The sequence below is a fragment of the Elephantulus edwardii genome, unplaced genomic scaffold (genome assembly GCF_000299155.1).
Source record: "Elephantulus edwardii isolate Elephantulus edwardi_28Jun2011 unplaced genomic scaffold, EleEdw1.0 scaffold00220, whole genome shotgun sequence".
In the NCBI taxonomy this organism is placed as follows: domain Eukaryota; kingdom Metazoa; phylum Chordata; class Mammalia; order Macroscelidea; family Macroscelididae; genus Elephantulus; species Elephantulus edwardii.
The window spans coordinates 2,173,369-2,196,865 of record NW_006399970.1 but is presented as its reverse complement, the minus strand read 5'-3'; positions in this window follow the sequence as shown (position 1 = coordinate 2,196,865).

Sequence of the window (23,497 nt, the reverse complement as noted above, 5' to 3'; positions counted from 1 at the left end):
CAGCAATTTGTTATTATTTTTCTTATGTGCCACTGAGTCAGAACTAACTCCAGAGGGTTTTCAGAAGGTGTAAACCATGAAGGAGGAAGTCGCTCACCTTTCTTCCTTAGAGAAGCTGGTGGATTCAAACCTAGTATCTATGCGTTGACAGCACAAGTCCTTATCTCTAGGCCACCAGAGCTCCCTGCAAGTAGCAGATATGATTTCTTCCCTAAAAATATTTCCTCTATCAATGTGATTTCCTTGAATCTCACAGATTTAAGACCAAAGACCTCCAAGACTTCTGACAAAGAGGGAATCAACACAACTGCTCGGAACTTTTAGCTCCCAAACTGTGGTAGTGTTTTTGTTATGTGCTGTCAAGTCACTTGCAACTCAATAGTGACTCTATGCACTACAGCCCTGCAGCCTGTCCTGTTCTGAACCAGTTTCACTGACTCCAACATATCTACCACCATTACCCCAGTTACTGTGTCAATCCATCTCATCCAGCGTCTTCCTCTCCTACACTCTCCCTCCACCTTTCCAAACACAATGTCCTTCTCCAAGGACTCATCCCTCCTGGTAACATGCCCAAAGTATGTGAGACAGAGCTTCAAAATCTTTGTTTCCCAGGTGCAGCCTGACTTCACCCTCTCCAGGACACCAGACCACCAGAACTGTGAGATCAATTTCTCCCATTTAGACCTATTTACATGTGTGTTTGTGCTGCAGGAGCTAAGATAACTAAGACATACATCAAACCAGAGGAGGGATGAAGATGAGATTAGGATTCCCATTAGGAGATAAACGAGGGAATTACCTTTTTGTTCCCGTTATTGTGTTGCTTTGTTATTGTTGTCAGATGCTATCTGGTCAGTTCCAGCGCAGAGTCACCCATGTGACAGAGTAGAGCTGTCCCACGGGCTTTCTTGGCTGTTATCTTTACAGAAGCAGATCACCAGTTTTTTCTCCCTTGTGAATCGTTGACTATGATTTCAGTCCCAAAATGTTCAGTGGTGAAGTGTGTGTACAGTTCTTTAAATGTTAATAAAAATATGAGGCAGGATTACTACTGTTGCTACATATTGAAGGTTATTACCACACTGGAAACCAACCTGAAATTTAAACTGTGTTACTATAATGGTGTTAACCAAACAGAAGGAACACTTCTTCAGTCTTTGGTCTTTTTGAGTGCAAATAGTGCATCTATTTGCACTCAACATAGTGTAGCTCTGATGGCCTAGGGGGAAGAAGCTGTGCTGCAATCCTGAAGGCACATGGTTCTAATGCACCAGCTTCTCCCTGGGAGAAGCATGAACAGTCTCCTCCCATGTGATTAATGGTCTCTGAAAACCTGTCCAATGGTCAAGTATGGTTTGGCTTCGACTGGATGGTACAAAACAACAACAGTGCATCTATAGACTTTCCCCTTGTTGTTGTTGTTAGGTGCTGTTGAGTCCAGTACAGTTCATAGCAACCCTATAAACAAAAGAGCTGAAACCTATTCCATCTTGTGCCATCCTCACACTTCCCGACACACAACAGTTCATTGCAGCAGTCACCGTGTCAATATACTGACTTGAGGGACTCCCTCTCCTTCATCGACCCTCCCTTAGGGAAAGCATAGATAAAGTATTATTGAAGTTAAGAAATAAATAAGGAAGTTAAAATACTGTGGTTTGCAGGAAATCAACTTCGGGTAAAATTCTCTTCAGATGTGTGAGTGTTCTCCTCTCCAGTCCCCTTTTCTGTTTTTTTAGTGACACTGGTACAGGTTGATCTATTGTTGGTGTTGTTATTGTTAGGTGTTGTTGAATAAACTCTGACTTACAGTGAAGAACAGATCAGACCTTTACCCTATCATGTGCCATCCTCACAATCTCTGCCATTCTCAAACCCATTGTTACAGTCATTGTATCTATCTATCTCCTTGAGTGTCTTCCTCTCTTTTACTGATCCTCCTGTCTCCAAAAATTATGTCCTTTTTCAAGGACTGGGCCCTCCTGACAACATGCCCAAAGCAGGTCAGGTGAAGTCACACCAGCCTTGCCTCTAATGAGCACCATGGCTATACTCCTTCCAGGATAGTAATGTTTATTCTTCTGACTCCAACACTAAAAGTCAAAGGCATAAATTTGTCTTGTCTTCTTTACTCATTGTCCAACTTCTATGTGCATATGAGACGACTCATAATATAATGACTTCAGCCAGGGACACCTTAGTTTTTAAATTGACATCCTAATTCTTTAGCTCTTTAAAGAGGTCCTTGAGGTTTACCACTGAAATATGTATTTTGATTGTTTAACCTCTGCTTCCAAGGGTATTGACTGTATATGTAAGTAAATTAAATGCTTGGCAATTTCAGTCTTTATCCATTTGTCATATTACTTATTGATCCAAGTGTGAAGATTTTTCTTTCTTTTTTTTATGTTGAAGTGTAACTATACTGAAAGCTATAGTCTTTCAGCTCTAGCAGTAAGTGATTCAAGTTATCTTGGCTTTTTTACAAGCAAGGTTTTGTCATCTACATATTGAAAGTTGATGGTAAGTTTTCCTCCAATTCTGATGTCACACCTTCTTCATATAATCCACTTTATCAGATTATTTGTTCAATCTCCAGGCTGAGTGTGTATGGAGAACAGATCCAACTCTGACATAGAGCTTTCCTGATTTTAAACCTGCAGTTTCTCTTAGAATGGCTGCTGCTTAACCTATATACAGGTTCCACATAAGCATAACTCAGTTTTCTGGAGTCCTCATTCTTCCCAATGTTATCCATAATATATAATGCAGGAGAAAGACAGGTAATCTCCCCTGAAATTTACAGCCTCTGAAAACCTGCTTGAGGTTTTCAGCTATGAGTAGGTTTTGACTTGCTTGCACATAACAACAACTACAATTAACACAATTGAATGCCTTTCCATAGTCAGTAGAGCATAAACAAATGTCTTTCTGGTATTCTTTACCAGATACATCTGACATCAACAATATTCCATGTCCTTCTCTGAATCCAGTTTGAGTTTCTGGCAAGTGTATAACTTGTGGCTGAACATAGTTAATTTGATGTCTGTGGTTCTGAGATCAAACATAGTTAATTTGATGTCTGTGGTCCTGAGATCAGCAATTAATTTGTTTATGATTAAGAAGTTTACATGACTTTACACCTGTTGACCCTGCTATATACATGATTATACTTATGTTGTTGTTGTTGTTGTTGTTATGTGCCATTGAGTCACTTGCGACTCATAGCAACCCTATGTACAACAGCCCTAAACCCTGCTCTATCCTGTGCCAATCGCACTACCTCTGACACACCCATCCCAATTACCCTAGTCACTGAATCAATCCACCTCATAGAGGGTCTTCCCCTCCTGCGCCGTCCCTCCACCCTCCCAAGCATGATGTCCCTATCCAAGGACTAGTCCCTCCTTACCACATGTACAAAATATGTCAGACGAAGCCCCAGAATTCTTATCTCCAAGTTTAACCCTCTCCTGGATGAATCTGTTTGTTTTCCTAGCAGTCCATGGTACCCACAATACTCTTCTCCAGCATCACAGATCAAAAGCATCAATTCTCCTATCCTCCCTAGCCATTGTCCAACTCTCTGATGTATAACAAGGGATTGCAAAGACCATGACCTGTATCAGGCGCACCTTAGTCTCCAGAGTGACACCATTGCTCTTCAGTGCTTTGGAGGGGTCCCTAACAGCAGACTTTTCACTCGCAATACGTCTTTTAATTTCCTGGCTGCTGTTGCCAAGAGTGTTGACTGTGGAGCCATGCAAGCTAAATCTGTGAACAATCTCAATCTCTTCACTATCCATCCCAATGCTGCCAATTGGTCCAGTGGTGAAAATCTTTGTCTCCTTGATATTGAGTCTCAGTACATATTGAAGGCTGCAGTCCTTGACCCTCTGCAGCAAGCGCTTCAGGTCCTCCTCAGTACAACAGAACATGTACAACAGATTATTCTTATAGCATATACAAATAAGAGTGTAGAAATATCACCTACAAAATCTAAATCTGTGTGTAGTTATGAATGTCTTTCCACTTTTTTAATGACCTTTTGCTTTCTTTACAAATGATATTCTTCTTGTCATCTGCAAACTCACCTGATATTTGGTCATTATTCTTCAGTGTATCAAATCTCTTCTGGAGATGGTCCCTAAATTCAAGTCAGATAGATTCAAGGTCATCTTTTAACTCTGTGGACTTGTTTTCATTTTCTTCAGCTTCAACTTAAATTTACATATGAGCAACTAGGAGTATGTTCCACTCTTGTGCTGATTAATGATACTGGGCTTTTCTACCATCTCTCTATAAAGATTAAATGAAATTGATTCCTATGTATTTCATCTGGTGAGACAAATGCAGGGTCACCATTTATGTGGTTCTTTTTTAAAGATATTCCCAGTGAATAAGTTATTGTTTATAAAATATTCTAAAATTCAATCTCCAGCATAATTTCTATCAGTAAGTCTGTATTTTATAACTACCAATCCTTCTTGGTATTCAAGCTTTTCATTCCTCTCACTACTTATTATTAATGTCCCTTAATTGTATGTTTCACAAATTTCAGACTGCAATAATTGATATGAATCTTCAATTTCTTCATCTTTGGCTTTAGTAGTTGTGTCAATTTGAAAACAGATGAACAGGTCTTCCTTGGTTTGGTATGGATTTTATTCTCTCACTGACAGCATTGTACTTCAGTATAAACCTTGAAATGTGATTCCAACGTGCTTGCTTTTTAGGTCAGTCTGTAAACTATAGTACTTCCATTACCCAAAGAGTTTCTGCTTACTTAATAGATAAATAACATTAGGAACACCATCCCAATGTTTCATGATCTTTGAATAGGCATATATTAAGCACATACTAGATGTCAGAAATAACTTCTGGTTGCTGTGATGCTAAACACTGTGACACTGATGTGTCAAATGTGATAATGGCTACCCATGGTGGACAGTGTTTGGTGGAGCTCCCCAACTAAAACAAGCTTGGAAGCAGGAGTGGCATCCACTTCTGAAATAGCTTGCCTCTGGAAACCCTATGAACTTGGAGAAATTATCAAAGTTATACAAGCATTCAGGTCTTTCGTTCATAGGGTCGCTATGAGTCATCTACATGTCGACAGCACTTAACAACAACTTCAACAGATGTCAGGAAGGAGCTCTGGTAGCCTAGTGGCTAAGGAGTTGCACTGTCTACCCAAAGACAGCCAGTTCAAATCTACCAGCGAGCCCATGGAATAAAGATGGAAAGTCTCCTCCTATGAGATTTACAGCCTCTGAAAAACTGTTACGGAGTCAGCTCTGAATCAGTTCCAATTTGAGGCAACATATTAACTACAGATGTCAAATCTTCTCCCCCTTTTTTAGCATCTTACTTGAATCAACTCATTTAACCCTCACAACAATTCCATATTGTTGTTGTTGTTAGATGCCATCAAGTCAAGTTGGACTCAGTGACTTTATAGATTTAAACCCTATCCTATCTTGTACCAGCCTCATCACCTCTGACACACTTGAGCCCATTGCTCCGGTCACTGTGTCAATCTGTGTCATTAAAGGTCTTCCTCTCTTTTCAACCCTCCACCTTTCCAAGCATGATATTCCTCTCCAAGGAATAACGTCTGTAAGCAACACGCCCAAAGTACGAAAGATGAAGCTTTGTCATCATCATGTCCAAGGAGCACTCTGGCTGCACTTTTTCCAAGCCATATCTGTTCTTTTCATAGTCCAGGGAATATTTATTACTCTTCTCCAACACCACAACTCAAAGGCCTCAATTCTTCCATCATTCTTGTTCATTATCCAGCTCTCAGATGCACAGTAAGTAATTGAACAGACTATGGTCTTAATCAGGAGCACCTTAGTCTTCAAGTTAACATTCTTTTTAGTGTCTTACTTGAATGAAATAATTTTATCCTTACAACAATCCCATGAGACAGATATTATTCTTATCCACCATTAAATATAATGAAATGGAGACACCAAAATGGCAAGAACTTGCTGGAAGTACAGCTTTTACTGGCTGTTAGGTATTGACATAAATATTGTATATCCTGATCCCTGCTTCTGTGTTTAGTAGTTTTTGTGGCCCTCTGGTTAAGACATTCAGCTGCTAACAGTAGGTTGGTGGTTCAAATCTACTAGTCATTCCATAGGATAAAGACTAGGCTGTTAGCACTTTTAAAATGATTTACAGGTTTGAAACCTTTTAGGACAGTAGGGCTCTGTTCTACAGGGTCACTGAGTTAGAATCAACTCTGACAATGAGTTTTATTTGCCTAATGGTAAGAAGCTTCACTGCAATCCTGAAGGCATGCGGATTGAATCCACAAGCTGCTCTGTGGAGAAATAATGGGCAGTCTCCTCTCATGTGATTTTTTTTTTAGTACTGTTTAGTTTACAAAGTTCAAATACATTGTTTTCCCACACCAAATCTTCCCCATTTCCTTCACAGCCCCCCATCAAATTGTATGGCCCTATGATTAATCCCACCCATACTCAACCCGTGCTTCCACCCTTTCCTCCCTTGGATCTTCCTACTCATTCTATGATAATCGTTCTATACAATATTTGTCTTTATGGATTGAGTTAGTTCCCTCAGCATGATGATCTCTAGTCCCTCCCAAGTTAAGTAGTAATTTACAAAAATCATTACTCCTGTGTGCTGCGTAGTATTCCACCATGTGAATGTACCATACTTGCTCAATCCATTCACTGTGGTCAGACATATGGGCTGTTTCCATATTCTTGCAATGGTGAATACGTTTTTGTGTCTCAGTTCTTATTTTCTTGAGATAAAGTCCAAGCAGTGGAATAGTGGGGTCATATGGAATTTCTCGGGTCAGCTTTTTGAGGAAGTGCCAAACTGCCTTCCAGAATGGTTGTGCCATTTTACTCACCAAGTATGGTTGTGCCAATCCCTCTAAAGAGAGTTCATATCTCACCACATCCTCTCCAACATTTATTACTTGCTGTCCTGTTAAACTTTGTCACTGCTACTGGAGTGAGATCGTATCTCATTGTATGATCTTAACTCTCTTGAGGGTCAGGGCATGAGTTGGTTTTGCCTCCACAGTAAACAACAACAAGCTTATTTAGGAATAGAATTGTGTTATATTAAGAGTCTATATCAATGTAGGATGTGTTTTAAGGTATAAGAATGTTTTACCTTTAAAACAAAAAAGAGCAAGTCAGAGCAGAGGAATGAGTAGAGACGAGAGGATATTTCCAAAGAAACAATGGTGGGAGGACCTTCTCTCATTACAGACACAAAGAAAAAGCCTTTCTCCAAAGCTTGCAGCACAAATTCAGACTACTAGCTTCCTAAACTGTGACACAGAAGCTGTGGTGGCACAGTAGTTTAATGCTCAATTACTAAGCAAAAGGTCAATGGTTCAAATCCCCCCACCCAGCCCCAGTCATTCCTTGAGAAAAAAGATGGGACAGTCTGTTTCCATAAAGATCACAACCTTGGAAAGTATGTGATAGCAGTTCTACTCTTTCCTTCAGGGTGTCTAGGAGTTGAAATCAACTCTGGGAAAAATATGATAAAAACGATACGGAAATCAGTTTCGATTTGCCAAAGTAAAACTGTTATAGCAGCAGTCTCTAACTAAAACACTAGAAGAGGAGGAATTATAATCTGGTGGGTGGATTTCAATGTCTTTAATGTCTTTAAATGCAAAGAAAGGGTCATGATCCAAATAGGACTCCTCAGCCAAAGGCCTAGACCCGACGTACCCATTCAAGTCCAAATTCCTAAATCCTAAAAGGATCGGGGTAACTAGAAGCCATCTTGTAACAGCTTGAATTATTCTAAAGGATTCTCTCACGGTGATCGGAAATTCCAGTTTGTGGTTATGCTTAATAAAAATGAGAAAATGAATTAATGATGACTTGATAGGTTGGGAGAGAAGTTGTTTCCGAATATAGAAGCCATGTGGGAGAAATGACAAAAGACGTATCTCCTGCTGAAATGGTTAATAACTATGATTATAGCACAACACCTTAACTGAGCACCAAATAAAAGTGAAATCGAATTGTGACCATGTCATTCAGCAAATACATAAGGGACCCTGATGGCATGTTTCTGAAAGCTACATGCTAATGGAAGGCTAGCATTTTAAAATCCACCAGCTACCTTCGGGAGAAAAACGTGGCAGTCTGGAAAAGTTCCAGCCTCGGAAACCCCATGGGGCAGTTTGACTCTGTCCTACAAGCATTGCTCCCACTGTGAGTCACAATTGACGAGGTGGCAGTGGGTTTCGTTTTCCACTATACAAGGAACCATGGCATTAGGGACTATGGAATACGAACATGGTATCGACGTACCATAATCTAGCAGGAAAGATGAATATATTCCAGACAACGTGTGGACAAACAACAGATCCATCCCAACTCTCAATCTGAGAATGGCAAAAATGCAGATTTTTAAAAGCAATTTCTTTTTCCTCAGATCTAGTGCCCACAAGACGAATGCAGCCGTTGCATGCATCCATACAACCCAAGATGATGGATATAAGTGAAACAGCTGTGATGTAGCAAGCCCATGATATGCTATGCACGTCTCGTGGCGTGGCCAGGAGAGAATTTCTGCCTCCTTCACTTGCCTTCCCATGCTGTAAGTAAACCATGTTCATTTTCTTTAATATTATGCTGTTGTTGTTAGGTGCCATTGAGTTGAGTCTAACTCATAATGACTCTGTGAACAACAGATCTGATTCTTGCCTTATCCTGGGCCATCCTCCTCACCTCTGATACACTCAAGACCTTTGCTACAGTCCCTGTGTCAATCCACCTCACTAAGCAGCCTCCTCTCTTTTGCTGACTCTCCAACTACTCTTAAAGCATGCTGTTCTTTTCCAAGGACTACTCTCTCCTAACTACATGACCAAATTAGCTGAGATGCTACCCTTACTGAAGGCTTTGCCATCCTTGTCTGTAAGGAATACCTTGGTCACACCTTCTCTAAGACATTTGTTTGTTTTTCTAGCAGACCATGCTCAGTCCTCTTCGCCAGCACCACAACTCAAAGACATCCTTTCTTCTTCCATTATCCTTAGTCATTGTCCAACTTTCAGATGCAGAGGAAGTCGTTGAAGTGATCAAAAAAATCAGGTGTACCTTAGTCTTAAAACTGACATCATAGTTCCTTAATGCTTTGCTTATGTGTATAAAAATAGTCTACAATTGTTACTTTTAATTATAATGTTATAATAAATTTATAAGCCATAGTCAAGAAACCATAGACCAAATTTTGTAGTCCCAAGTAACTGGAAAATAATCCTGTTTGTTTGTTTTTATTAGATTTTTTAAATTAATTCAAGTTAGTAGAAATTCAATATCTACCTCAAGTGAAGTTTCTATGTGATTAGAAATGGAAATTGATTCAAAGAACATGTTAAACAATAGCATAGAAAGTAACAGGCAGAAGGTCACGCTTGGCAACTCTGTGGAGTATATGTGTTTTGTGTCAAAATACAGCACTGTATCTTTCTCTAGTTGGATAAATACCTGTATACCCAGGAAATAGTGTATATTGTTTCAAAACTGAGTAGTGATGTAAGTCTGAAAGTGCTACAGACCTTGGTAACACTGGATAGGGTCAGAATAGGATAATTTTCTCTCTGAGCAACTTGTGAGGAATTGAGCTCGGATGACAGAAGACAGAGACAGGCTCCCTCTGGGCTTCACCTTTGGATACCCTGGGAAGAGGTTTTGGTGCTGTACTATGTCTGCAGGCTTGAATAAGAAATATCTCCCTAAAGGAGTGAGAAGATTGGGATTTTTAACGTAATGAATAATGATAACTAAGGAGCTCACTCCAGGTCCTGCTGCATGTCCGGCAAAGTGACATGGACATTCATTTCAGGACGTGCACCTTTGTGATACTTCCCAATTTATCGCCCTCTGTCAGTCTTTGATATTGAAAATAAGCCAGTGAATATTTTTAAACAGGGGCTGATTTGGGACTTGGTATAAAGAACAAAACAAAGCCCCCTGTCTGTTTTGCCTTCTGAAGCTTCTGGGGAATTGGATTTTGAAAGGCAGATAATCTTAGCTATGATCAGAGCTTTATTTTTTTTAATTCAAGGCTTTCCCCTCAAACCAGAATTTTTATTATCCTGCCAAGATCTTACATAGAGTTGCTAGTTTTGTTAAATTCAGCTATTTCAAGATAGACTACTTTACTGAAGATAGGGGACAGTCAGGACTTAGAAGAAAAAAAAACAATAGCCTTGTCTTTTAATCTAATTCAAGCAAGTCTACGGGTGGCATAAATTTTGCACGAGCAGTCCGATGTTCTGGGATTCTCATTCTTCTCAATGTTCATCACAATTTGTTGTGATCCATGCAGTCAAATGCCTTTGCATAGTCGACAAAACACAAATAGACATCCTTCTGGTACTCTCTGCTTTCAGCCAAGATCTATCTACCATCAGCAATGACATTCCTAGTGCCACGGCTTCTTCTAAACCTAGCTTGTAGTTTCCTATTGATGTACTTGTTCTAGTCATTTGAGGATAATATTTAGCAAGATTTTGCTTTCACGGGATAGTAGTGATATTGTTTGGTAATTTCTACATTATTTTGGATCATCATTTTTGGGAATGGGAATAAATATAGATGTCTTGTTTGAATAGAGCAAGGGAACATTGCATGGTTCATAATCAAGAAAGCGGTGCATCAGGAACACATTGTTTCTCCATACCTTCTCAATCTATATGCTGAACAGATTTTTCAGGAGACTGAACTTTATGAAGAAGAATGTGGCATCAGGATTGGAGGAAGACTCATCAACAACTAGCTTTATGCTAATGACACAACCTTGCTGACTGAAACTGAGGAGAACTTGAAGTATTTGCTGCAGAAGATCTTGGACTGCAGCCTTCAATACGGATTACATTTTAACATCAAGGGGAAAAAATCCTTCCCACTGGGCCAATTGGTAGCATCATGACAGCTGGAGAAAATGTTGAGGTTATTAACAATTTTATCTTGCTCAGATCCACAACTAGCATCCTTGGTATTGGCAGTCAGAAAATCAAAAGACAAGCTGCACTCGGAAAATATGCTGGCAGGTACCTCTCTAGGGTGCTAAAGAGTGACTATATCAGTCTGTAGACTAAGGTGACCTTGATCCATGCCATAATCTTCTCAATTATTTGGTATGCATCTGAGAGCTGGACAATGACTAAGGCTGACAGAAGAAGAGTTGTTGCCTTTGATTTGTGGTGCTGGAGAAGAGTACTGAAGATACTATGGACCTCCAAGAGAATAATCTTGTCTGTCCTGGAGAGGGTGACATCAGATTGCTACTTGGAAGTAAGGATTTTGAAGCTATGTCTCATGTACTTTGGGCATATTTCCAGGGGAACCAGTCCTTGGAGAAGGATGTCATGTTTGCAAGAATAGAGTATCAGTGAAAGAGAGTAAGACCCTGAATGAGATAGAGTGACACAGTCACTATGGAAATAGTGTCAGGTGTGTCAGAGACAGTGGGGTTGGTACCCATAACAAAAACCACCACAATGGGTAGCAGAGATGGTTTGAGCTCAGCGAATACCTGAGAGGTCGATAGTTTAAACTCAACTCTATGGTTATATTGAGGAAAAGCCTGGTGATCTACTTCCATAAAGATTGCAGCCAAGAAATGCCTAAAAATCTCAGTTCTGTTCTGAAATACATGGAGCTGCCATGAGTTGAAATCTACTTAATGGCAATGAATGTGTGTGTGTGTGTGTGTGTGTGTGTGTGTGTGTGTGTATTTTTGGTTAATCTACATGGAAAACCTTTTTCATTCATTCAACAAATTACTTGTATACATCCATGTGCTATGATCAGAATATATTACTGACCAGGAGCCCTTGAGATATATATGTGTACCCAATTGGATGAGAGACAAGAAAACACTCGATTACAGTTGGCGACAAGGGCTAGGATATGTATACACAGAGTCTTTTAAAAGCTCGTTGAGAGCTCTACAGAGAGTGAAGTTAAGTGACAGAATATTTAAGGCTTCTTGAAAGTGGTGAAATCCGAGATTCTCAGGACCAACCTTGAGGCGCATTCAACTCAGACTTAAAATCTGGTATTTCTTTCAAACCAATAAAACCAAATTATATGTTCCTTCATTTAAAGGGACAATAAAAGGAAATAAAAAATTAGTAATAAAAAATCTGAGTTATGGGCAGATTTCATTTCAAAGCTAAGATTAAATGAAAAAACACCGCAAGACACACAACAAAATTAATTCTCTTAAGAGAGAAGGAAAGCATCATATTAGTTATCTTTTGTTGTAGAGAAGTAACTTTACAGCTAAACACTAGATGGTGCTATTAGCACAGTTTATTTTCTTAGGCGTCTCCTAGGAAACTGCTAGTTGGTAAAGATTCACTCCTTTCCCCAGAAATTTGGAATAAAGAACGGGGCGGGGGAAAGGAGGGAAAGACACAGAGAAGGGGAGAGAGACAGAGAAGGGGAGATGATAGATATAGATAGATAGATGATAGATGATAGATGATAGATAGATGATAGATAGATAGATAGATAGATAGATAGATAGATAGATATAGATAGATGATAGAGAGAGAGAATGAGCACACACCACACACTATACTTTTGAAATGGTTTTATTTTCAGGAATGATACCTTTGAGGACATCAATTCCCTACTCCAATCTCAATGACCAGTGAACTTATTCTATGTTCACAATATTTCCCTTTCATTTTTAAAATTTTTATTTTATATTGGCTTGCTTACAAAGTTCGTATGCATTGTGTTTCACACCATTCTTTATTCACATTGTGTTTCATACAATCTTTCCTATGCATTATGCTTTATAAAATTAATCACCAATGGATTGACTCATACGGTTAAATACTGCATAAAACTGTTGTTGTAATAAAGAAGGATAACTAGTAAAACATGCCTGAAGACCCAAGGTGGGGAGAGGTCAGCGCAGAGGGCTGAGGATGGCTAGGGGGAAATCACAATCACAGGACTGCACAATTTGGTGAGTGTAGGAAGGGGCTAAAGGAAAGGGGTAAGATTCCGTGGGGACCTGAGAAGATAGGGTAATGTGGAAGAATTCGCCATCATTGCAAAATTGTGGTGGAACCACTAGAGGGACTGTCTCCCCTGCTCCTTTCAGCTGAGCTGTTAGGTCAAGGCTGCAGTAGCTTGTTGTATGCTGAAGGTAGGACTTCTGAATTTAAGAGACACCTCCCCACCCCCACCCCCACCCCCAGCAGCTTGACTCATTCTTCAACTTCACAGCCTCTGAGGAGAAGCTTTTAACTTCAGAATAGTTGTTGGAAAACCTTAAACACCCAAATGGCCAAGGCTAGGGCTTGATACAGAATGCTAGTCTCTCTCTCAGCTAAGTTGAAATGCTATGTGAGAGGATTACAGGGTGCTTTACAAAGCACGTTAAACTCCCTGAGTATAAGGAATTTTGAGAATAGCAGTTAAGTCACAAAGACAACAAAGATAAGAGAGACATGACCTCTTAAAATTATTCTCATAAAATGGCAAGAATTTTATAGCACATGGCTGTTGTTTGTGGCTGTCAAGTCAGTTCCTGACAGATGAACAGTGAGTGGCTATATTAAAAGTACATTGGCTGGAAATCAAACTGCTTTTCCCATGTGGCAAGGGGGAATTCCTACCACTGAATTGAGATCACCATCTATAGCACATTCTGTTGAAAGTGTTTTAGGCATCCTGACAGGTTCTGGGAGATGAGGGTAGATCTCACCAATAATGTTTTAGAATAATAGATAATGTTGTAAACCAGAAAGAAATTAATACAACATAGTCAGAAGAGAATCTATTATCTGTAAGTGTGGATATATAAGTTTACCAAACTTTGGTGACTTGCAAGTTACACTAGCATGTCAAAGGTTTATTCCCCTGGTGCTTCAAGTCCTCTTCACTTTCTGCAAGCAAACTTGTGTCATCAGCATAACACAGGTTGTTGACGAGTCTTCTTCCTCCAGTCCTGATGCCACATTCTTTGTATAGTCCAGCTTCTCAAATTATTTGCTCAGCATACAAATTAAATAGATATGGAGAGAGTTTACAACCATGATGCACACCTCTTCTGATTGTAAAGTATTCAGTGTTCTCTTGTTCTGTTCAGACAACCTCTTTTTGGTCTAGGTGTAGATTTCATTTCATAAGAGTACAATTAAGTGTTCTGAGATTCCCAGTCTTCTCAATGTTAGCTCCAATTTGTTATGATCCATACAATCAAATGGCTTTGCGTAATCAAGAAAACACAAATAGACGTCTTTCTGATACTCTCTCCTTTCAGCTAAGAGCCACTTGACATCAGCAGCAATATCCCTTGTGCAATAATCTCTTCTAAATTCAATTTGAATTTCTGACAGTCAATGATTGCTGTACTATTCTGTTTTTGAACAGTCCTCAGCAAGATTTTACTTGCATGTGATATCAGTGATATCATTATTGTGCAATAATTTCCACGTTCTGTTGAACTAACTTTTTTGGGAATGGGAAAAACACGAATCTCTTCCAGTTAGTTGGCCAGGAAGCAGGTAACAGAAAAAGAATCGAGATCTTTGAATTGTGATGTTGGTGAAGCGTATTGAATACATCATAGGCAGCCCCAAACCCCCAATATCTCTTGAAGAAGTACAAGCAGAATGCTCCTTGGAGGCCAAGATGGTGAGACTTTATCTCATTTGGGCATATTTTCAGGAGGAACCAGTCCTTAGAAAGAGACATCATGCTGGAAAAAGTAGAGTGTAAGAGAAAGGGAGCATGGAGTGACACAATGACTACCACATAGTGACATTCAACGAGATGTATCGATGTAGTGACTACTGTGGTAAGTGTGAGCTCATAAGGATGGTGCAGGATAGGGCAAGGTTCAGATCTGTTGTTCGTAGGGTCTCTGTGAGTTTTGGTCGACTCTAAGCCACGTAACAACATTAACAGCAACATCCCACTGGTATTTCAAGGAAGTTCTGGTGGCCTAGTTTGAAGAGTTGTGCTGTTAACTCAAAGGCCACACCTACCTTCGGGGGTCAACCTTAAGTCATTTTTCAATGAATACATACTCTATTTAAGGTTCCAGTGGGGTTATCCATAGTGAACAGGATTTAGCAGAACTTACAGACTTAGACACACCAGAAATAAAGGCCTAAGTGAGATAGATTAACACAGTGACTAGGGCAATGGGATTAGGTGTGTCAGAGACAGTGAGACTTGCTCAAGACAGAGTTCAGAGCTTTTGTACATAGGGTTGCTATGAGTCACAGCCGACATGTAATAACAACAACAATCTACTTTTGAGAATTAGCCGGTAATGTTTCCAAGAACCACAACAGGGATGAGCCTCCCAGGTTGGAAGACACTAAAAATACAACAGTCACAACAACGGGCTATGTTTCTACCCTTGATCATGAAGATAGTACAGGACTCAGCAGTATGTTCTTTTCTTGTGCAAGGGGTCATCATGAGTCTGAAATAGCTTAATGGCAGCTAATACCAACAGGAAAGACAGCAGCAGGGTCATAATAACAAATGCTGCACCATTATTGCTAAAATAGAAGGATGACTAGTTAAACATGTAAAGGAACTCAAGGAGGGGGAGAGGAGAGCAGAGGGATAAGGACAGGTAGGGGTGAAACCACAGGGCTGCACAGTGTGGTGGGTAGAGGGAGGGGGTGAAGTAAATGGGAAGGATCTGGGAGAAAAGACACAGTAATGATGGGCAAGGTCCAACGGTCACTGGTTTTATAAAACATAATGTATGAGAATGATTGTATGAAACACAATGTGAATGAAGAATAGTGTCAAACACAATACATATGAATGTTGTGAGCAAAACAGTTTTTAAAAAGTGTAAAACAGAATGTCTATGAATGATTGCATGAAACACAAGGTAAATAAAAGATTGTATAAAACACAATGTATATGGATGAAACATAAAGGAATTATTATATGAAAACCAATAAAAATATTTAAAACAACAAGAAGAAAGACAGCAGAAAAATAGAAAACCATCTATCCTTGAGAAGAATTTTAACAGTCAGTCCAACTCTATCTATTGCCAGACACTAGCTAAAACACTCCTTCAAAGGTACAGCAGTAAGACTTGGTTCCACATATCAAGAGCATCCAGTACCTAGTGAATGGAATGATACTTGGAAAAGTAGAAGGTCAGCCCATCAAAGAGATGGAATGGCAGAGTGGTCGCATCAATGGGCGTAAGTGCAGCAGATTGTGATCTGTTGCATATTCGGGTTACTGTGACCTGGAGCTGATTCAACAGCACTAAACAAAGACAGCAACAAATAGACTAGAATGTAAGTTCACACCGATTGCAAAATGTTCTGTGCCCTGTGAGAAAAAGAAAACTGAGGGCTTTACCAAAAGTTTTCAAAGGCCTTCTATGCTCTCATTATCAATTCCTTGCTTTTTTCATATTAAAAGTTCTTTCTGAAAAAAAAAAAAAAGTTCTTTCTGAGACTAAAGGTGTGGGGACAAACTTTTCTTTTCCGAAGTTGTCATCATAGATCCATTTATTTGTATGTTGCTTTGCTGTGTTGTTTGTCCTTGTTTGATGAACTATATGTTAATTATATTAAGTGGGTCCTGAAAAAATATATTTTTAGTATTAGTGGTGAAAGAAATCTATGATTTGGAAGTTTTTACCAACAGTGTATTTTAATAGCAGCCAGATGTTATTCGTTCATTTATTTGACAATAGTTGTTAGCCTCTCCTGTGGTCCACACCCGATACTGGGCCATGGATAAGAGCCAGTGAGCAAGCTCAATATGGTCCCCATATTAACTGGAGGGAATGTGTGAGTTACTAAAGAACCTTGAGATCCATTGCATAGACAGAAGGTTCTTCTTAAGGATGTTAATGCATTAGGTTTATAGTTGTACATGGGATAGTTTTTAACGTCTCATAAAATTTCACTCTGTATTTTTTTAAAAGCTCATTTGGCATGAACAGTGTCTTTTATACTTATATAAAAGTCAACTAAGTGAACGTCTATTACTATAGAGTTATTAAAAAGTGCATATCCTTTCTCCACTAGGTTATTTGCCTTTCTCTGTTCAAGATACTAAATCTTGTATGCTGTTCTTGGCTCCCATCATGCGACTTGTGAATAACAAATGAAGCATTGCCCAGCCCCATCTTTGGTATGATTTTTCATATGTTTGAATGCAGAGCTGCAGGAATTATGCAGTGCCTTGGAACAGAGGGGCCATATTCCAACACCATATCAAATAATACCCTGTTGTGATCCATAGGGTTTCTATTTGCTAATTTTTGGAAGCAGATCACCAGGCCTTTATTCCTAGTTTGTCTTAGGCACAACTTCTCCCAGCAACAAACCCATGTGAGACAAAGCTGTATCATGGTTGCCTCCAAGGAGCACTCTGGCTGCATCTTTTCCAAGACATGTATGTTTTTCTTTTGGCAATTCATGGGCTCTTCAGTACTCTCCAATACCACAGTTCAAAAGTACCAATTCTGGGAGCTCTGGTGGCCTAGTGGCAAGAAGCTGCAACTACAATCCCAGAGGTGCACGGTTCGAATCCACCAGATGCTCTGCCGGGGAAGGAGGGACAATCTCCTCCTGTACCATTCAGATCTGATTTGATGGTACACGCACACAAAAAAAAAATAAAATTTTTTTTAAAAGTACCAATTCTTCTGTCATTTTTATTCATTTTCCAACTCTTAGCAGCATAGCAAGTGACTGAAATGACCATGGTCTGAATCAAGCACACCTTAGTCCTCAAACTGACATTATTTCTCCTCAATAATTTGGATAGGTCTCAATTTCCCAATGGAAATACATATTCTGATCTCCTGGCTTCTGGTACCCAGGGTATTGATTGTGGATCCAGGTTAGATGAAGTTACTGACAGTTTCAATCTTTTCTCCATCTATTATGATGTTTTCTATTGGTCCAGTGACAAGTATTTTTCTTTTCTTGACGTTGAGATGCAATCTATATTGAAGGCTGCAATGTTTGACCTTATGCAGCAAGTGCTCCAAGTCCTCTTCACGTTCAGCAAACAAGATTGTGCCATCTGTATAACAAAGGTTATTGAGTCTTCCTCAGAATTCTGATGCCATATTCTTCTTCATAAGGTTCAGCTTCTCAAATCATTTGCTCAGCATGCGGATTAAAAAGGCATGGAGAAAGGATACAACCCTGATGCACATCTTTCCTGATTTTAAACCATGTAGTGTTCCCTTGTTCTGTTCTGACAACAGCCTCTTGGTATATCTAGGTAGATGTTTTACCTGAGCACAATTAATTGTTCTTGGATTTCTATTATTCTCAAGGTTAACCATAATTTGTTATGAACTACACAGTCAAATGCCTTTTCATAGTCAATAAAGCACACATGGACGTTCTTCTGGTAACCTTTATCTTCACCCAGGATCCACCGGAGATCTGCAATGATATTCTTGGTACCTCAACCTCTTCTGAATCCAGCTTGAATAGCTGGCAGTTCCCTTCATACTGTTTTAGTAGTATTTGAATGATTTTTCAGCAGTGTTTTGCTTGCATGTGATACTGAAGATATTGCTCATTAATTTCCACATTCTGTTGGACCACCTTTCCTGGAAATAGAAACAAATACGGATATCTTCCAAGCAGTCAGCCAAGCATCAGTGCTCCAGATTTCCTATCATAGACTGTTGAGTATGTCCAGGATGGCATCTGTCATTTGAAACATATAAACTGGTATCTCATCAAATCCTGGAATCTTATTTTTTGCCGATGTCTCCAGTGCAGCTTGAACTGCACTTGATTACCTTTGGTTCTTAATCAGATGAATGTTGTTGTTATGTGCCATTGAGTTGCTTGCAACTCATAGCGACCCTATGTACAACAGCCCTAAACCCTGCTCTGTCCTGTGCCAATTGCATTGCCTCTGACACACGCATCCCAATTTCCCCAGTCACTGAATCAATCCACCTCATAGAGGGTCTTCCCCTCTTGCGTTGTCCCTCCTCCACTCTCCCAAGCATGATGTCCCTCTCCAAGGACCGGTCCCTTCTTACAACATGTCCAAAGTATGTTAGACAGAGCCTCAGAATCCTTGCCTCCAAGGTTTAACCTGGTTTAACCCTCTCTAAGTGGAATCTGTTTGTTTTCTTGGCAGTACAGGGTACATTCAATACTCTTCTCCAGCACCACAGCTCAAAGGCATCAATTCTCCTTCTATCCTTCCTAGTCATTGTCCAACTCTCTGATGTATAACAAGTGATTGCAGACCATGGTCTGTATCAGACACACCTTAGTCTCCAGTGAAACACCATTGCTCTTCAGTACTTTGGAGAGGTCCCTAAAAGCAGACTTCCCCATTGCAGTACATCTTTTAATTTCCTGGCCACTGGTGTCAAGAGTGTTGACTGTGAAACCAAGCAAACTAAAGCTGTGAACAATCTCAATCTCTTCACCATCCATCCTGATGCTGCCAATTGGTCCAGTGCTGGGAATCTTTGTCTTCTTGACATTAAGCCTCAATCCATCTTGAAGGCTGTAGTCCTTGACTCTCTGCAGCAGGTTCTTCAGGTCCTCCTCAGTTTCAGCAAGCAGGGTTGTGTCATCTGCATAACACAGATTCTTGCTAGATCTCCCACCAATCCTGACACCACATTTCTGCTCATAGAGCCCAGCATCCCAGATAATCTGTTCTGCATACAGGTTGAAAAGGTATGGAGACAGGACACATCCCTGGCAAATGCCCTTCCTAATTTTGAACCATGCAGTGTATCCTTGCTCTGTTCTGACGACTGCCTCTTGGTCCAAGTATAGGTTCCGCATTAGCACGATCAAGTGTTCTGGGACTCCCATTCTTCTTAGAGTCAGCCACAGTTTGTTATGATCCACACGGTCAAATGTCTTTGCTTAATCAATGAAACACAGATAGACATTCTTCTGGTATTCCCTGCTTTCAGCTAAGAGCCATCTAACATTACCTACAATATCCCTAGTACCACGACCCCTTCTAAAGTCAGCCTGGACTTCTGGCAGTTCTTTGCTAATGTGCTGTACCAGTTGGTTTTGGATAATTTTCAGTAGAATCTTGCTTGCATGTGAAATCAATGATATTATTCTATGGAAGAACAATTTGTCATAATGTCTCATTTTCTGATATTCACACACCATACATTCCACATTCCAACTATTACGGGACATTTGCAGCTATTTCTTCTCATTTTGATTGACTTCCAATCTAGGATCTACCTTTAGTATTGTAACTATCCATGCTCCGCTGTTATTCACAGAGTTTTCAGAGGCCTGTGGATGGCCAAGTCTGCTTCCTAGTCTGTTTTAATCGGACAGCTCCACTAAACTTGTCCACCATGGGTGAGTCCTTTGGCGTTTGGCACACCAGTGGCATGACTTCAGCATAATAACACCTGACAATTTACCTCTGTACAGCACGTTGACAAACCAGTGCTCCTGTACTAATTTAGAACAGTGATAAACAAGCAAGACTACTGATACGCAAACTACAAAATAATTAGTAATATGCATATCACTTCCCAATACAACAAATTCCCATTGCAACAAACTGACAGATAAGTCTCACAGTCTAGGAGGCTCCATGTCCCAGGCACCAGCTCTAAGGGAAAGTGCTTTCTCTCCCTCTGGTGGCTCTGGAGGAAGGTCCTTGTCTCAGAACTTCTGCTCTAGGAGCATCTTCCTGTGGCTTTAGTGTCTCTGGTATTCCAGTAAATGAGGTACTTGGAATTTCATGGGATACAGTCTCTCCAAGACCAATTGAGGCCCTGGGTAGGTGCTAGAGCCTTTCTAGCTGAGGCCCATAGTTGGTACAGCAAGATAACATCCCAGGTTAGTGTGATACCAAAGGCTCTGGGCCTAAAATGGAAGCAAGGTGTAACAATGCTTTCCTCAGATACAAAGCACTTTCTTCTGTTGCACTGTTTGCTTGCTCTAAACCCACGTGCTTTGAGTCATGGAAGTTGAAGGGTCTGGGCTTGTGCCTGGGTAAGATGGACCAGGTAGAATGTAAAATGCTTGTTCTTATTGCCACCTTAATTGCATGTCATTTTGTTGTTCTGTGCCGTCGAGCTTGTGACTGACAGCGACCCTATGTACAACAGCCCTAAATCCTGCTCTATCCTGTGCCAAGCTGATTGTCTCTGACACACCTACCCCCGTTATCCTAGTCAGTGTATCAATCTATCTCATCGAGGGTCTTCCTCTCCTGTGCTGTCCTTCCACCCTCTCAAGCATGACATCCTCCTCCAAGGACTGGTTCCTCCTTGCAACATGTCCAAAGTGTGTCTGACGAAGCTCAGGATCCTTGCCTCCAAGGAGAAGCATAGTAAGCTGTAAAAGGAATTACTTTAAAAGACAGACCTCCATAAGTTGATGTCTCATTTCTAAACTGAAGAGGAAGACTAGGAAAACCAGACAGGGGCACAATAAGTTATTTCTCACCCTGCCAAGGAAGGAAGAAAAGGATTCTATGGCATTTGCCCTTTTCCCTTAGGTGTGCAGACTTCTCTGCAAGGTAGAACAATCTATCTCACCTTGCTTTTCCAGTGTGACAGTTATAGACTCTTGGGATCATTGGGTTATATTTGGAGCTCATCCCAAATACTATCTGTGTCTTCCATCTTGACCAGTGAAATCAGCAGGAGGATTGTAGTAGGTAGAGAAGACTGATAGACCCTGGCAGCACTTGAGCTGGTTTCCATGGTGACATGCCTAACACTTACTGGTCCTAAAAGACCAGGAACATGAATAATTAAAATACATTATTACAAGATTGTCTAGTCTAAAATAGAGGAATCTGGGATACAAAAAAAATTTTTTAAAGCCTCTTCTTTTTTAATGAAATTGATAGATACAGGAAAAGGGGACCAGAACAAAAAAATCTGAACATAGTTTTATTTATAGAAAAGTCATATATAGAGAGCTCTGGCGGCCCAGTGGCAAGAAGCTGCATGGCAATCCCAGAGGTACACGGTTCAAATCCACCAGATGCTCTGCTGAGGAAGGTGGGGCAATCTTCTCCTGTACCAGTCAGATCTGATTTGACAGTAAACACACAAAATATGATAAAATGAAATTTAAAAAAGAAAAGTGCGTGTATGTATTTCTCCAGTAGAGAATAATTTCAATATGTTACCTGGAGCTTTATTGACAGGCTCTTTATGATGTCCTTTAGAATAGTACACGTGCTCATCTTTATTAGGGAGTGGTTCTGATAGAATCCTCAACTTCCATGAGGATAACCAGGGTCACTTTCCAGCCAATGCACCTCAGGCACAGATTCCACCCATCTGTTAACAGAGGCTTACCTGACCTACAATCAGAAGAGGGTCAAATAGATGAATGGGGTCGTCTAAGAATCAAATCCCTATGCACATCAAAAAACTTCTCCAACAGGGTAAAAAAGGAAAAAAATTTTGTAATGACTGGTAAAAAATTTGTAATGACTGGTAAAAAATTTTGTAATGACATGTCTGGTAAGGGACTTATATCTAGAATTTATAAAATACTCTAAAGGTAAACAACTCAATTGAAAAAATGTGCACAGGATATGAACAAACATTTCAGCAAAGAAGACATTCAGATGGTGAATAAACACATGAAAAAAAATGGTCAAAATTCCTAGCTCTAAGAGAGATGCAAATCAAAACAACAATAAGATATCATCTCCAATAACAATAGCAAAGTTCAACAGAGCAGCAAACAACAAATGCTAGTGAGTTTGTGGAGAAATTGCAATACTGATGGTAGAGTAAAATGGTACAACTACTATAGAGGACAGTATGGTGCTTTCTCAGAAAGTTGCAAACAGAAATACCATTTGACTCAGCAATTGCACTACTGGGAATTTACCTTAAAAAAACCTCAGAGTTGGGGGGAGCTCTGGTGGCCTAGTGGCAAGAAGCCATACTGCAATCCCAAAGGTACACAGTTTGAATCCACCAGATGCTGTGCTGGAGAAGGAGGGACAATTTCCTCCTGTACCAGTCAGATCTGATTTGATGGCACATGCACAAAAAAATAATAAAATTTAAATAAAAAAAACAAAAAAACCTCAGAGTTTCCATCCAAACAGATATATGCACCCCCATATTTATTGCTGTGTTGTTCAAAAGAGCAAAGAGATAGAAACAACGCAAGTGTCCATCAACAAATGAATGGAGAGAGAAGTTGTAGTATATCCACACAATGGAATATTATGCGGCACTGAAAAGACAAGGAACTAATGAAATATACAAAACGGGTGACCCAGGAAGACATTGATGTTGCTGTTTTTAAATTTTTTTATTTTTGTTTTTTTTTGTCTTTGATGTTGTTGTTATATACCATCGAGTACCTTGCAACTCATAGCGACCCTATGTAGAACAGCCCTAAACCCTGCTCTATCCTGTGCCAATCGCACTGCCTCTGACACACCCATCCTGATTACCCCAGTCACTGAATCAATCCACCTCATAG